This window comes from Branchiostoma floridae, chromosome 17, assembly GCF_000003815.2.
Source record: "Branchiostoma floridae strain S238N-H82 chromosome 17, Bfl_VNyyK, whole genome shotgun sequence".
NCBI lineage: Eukaryota > Metazoa > Chordata > Leptocardii > Amphioxiformes > Branchiostomatidae > Branchiostoma > Branchiostoma floridae.
In genome coordinates this window covers 17373980-17375928 of record NC_049995.1, presented here as the reverse complement: position 1 = coordinate 17375928, position 1949 = coordinate 17373980, and positions in this window count along the sequence as shown.

Genomic DNA, 1949 nt, shown 5'->3' with positions numbered 1-1949 from the left:
TTCAAGGTACTGTAAATGCATTTAAGTTCGCGGGGATTTAATTTCGCGGAAGCGGGATAAAGGACTTTTCGCGGTGGTTTTAATTTTGCGGTAACACCATAGACTGCAGTCTATTACCATAATAGAAAAAAATGTTCGCGGTGGTTTTAATTTCGCGGTAAACCGGTCACCGCGAAAACCGCGAACATTAATCCACCGCGATCATTTCTGCATTTACAGTATCCAATACGGTATACCTACCTACCTACCTAGTCCCTGATACGATATACATCTAGTGTATTTATCGATGAAAATCTTAAATGTAACTTTTGTCAGCTTTTGCTTATAAAGAACTGACTGAAGAATCTGTTGATCCTAATAGATTTTCAGGAAGCTAAATATGAATGATGCTGGCAATAATTCTGTAAATGTTTCATAAGATCAGGAAACGGAGGATGGCGCTGGCCGGACATTGTGTCAGACACAAAGAACTGGTCGCTAACCAGCTTATCCTCTGGGAACCAACAGAAGGAAAGAGAAGGGGCAGAATGCGGACAACCCTCATTAACAACCTTAAAAGGGACACACAAATCAGCAACAGCACCACAGCAGAGCTTCGCACCCTCATGGAAGACAAGTCTGAGTGGAGAAGAAGGATCCATTGCGACCCGTGAAGGCATCCCAGAGATGTCCACGTTCAAGGTTCAAGGTTCAAGGTTCATATTTTTACAATGTTAGAGTGCTGAATGCTGATTGCATGGCCACACTTTCCCGCACGCACTCGAAATAAACAGTGGACCAAAGGTTTTAGAGTGATTAAGGATAGAGTAGCCCTTTGAAAACGTGTTTTTTTTTCAGTTGTTTTGCAGCAAACAAGAAATTTTACATTGAATTTTCGATCATTTTGATCCATATTTCCACAGGGTGTTATGTTCATCGCATGCTGAAACTCTTATGTACACGCCTGGAATGTAAAAAAAAAATAAATCATTTCTATACCGTCGCCTCATAAACAAATTGTTTTTTTTAATTGTTTGTAGAAAATCAATTTTAGATTTAATTTACGAACCATCAACTTCAATTACCAGTTGTTATTGAGCGCGGGGTACAGAACGTGATGACAAATATGTAACGTCATTCGTCAGTCGAAACGTCACAAAATGATAATAGACATACACAGACATAATAGATGCCATCCCCACCGTAAACATCCTACGTTATTGCCAACGTTTGTTGTTCCCGATTAGTAAAAGAAGGTGACTGCAGTCTTTGAACGTTAACGCTAATACCTCCCTCACATTAGGCGCGATTAGATCGAACGACGAGTCTGCGAGCTCTATATTAGTAAAAAAAAGGTGAATTTAGTCTTTTAGCGTTAATTTATAACGCTAAGGGCACAACCCGCCGTACTTGCAAATCGTGCTGTCTACGTGCCAAAACGTGGGCAATCTCTTGGGATCCGTTAGTGGTAAGTACCGCCTCCGTACGATCTCGAAGGGTTTGGAGCACGCAGACACGCCGTAGAACTTTACGTGCAGGCAAAACTTTGTGTGCCATCGGGCTGCGGATTCGCCCCCCTTCCGTGCCAGTACGGGCGACGCGCCTGCCCTGCACAGCCTGAACGTCTTCAGAAATACGTGGCGGACGTGGCCTTCCAAAATAACGTACGGACAGATATTGCACGTACGGCGGTTTGCGCCCTTAGCTTTAGCTAGAGAGACAGATAGGGCGAAAGTCTATTCGCTGGAGGTGTGGGCCCTGTAAAGGACGAATAATCCTGTTGCCAACACCTATCAGATTACTCTGTATATCTTAATAAATGAAAGGGAGACATAGAGACAAATAGCGAGGGAGAAAGAAGGAGAGAAAAAGGGAGAGAGGTAGGGGGAGTGAAGAGAGAGAGACACACACATACGCGCACGCGCACGCACACACACACACACACACACACACACACATGCACACACACA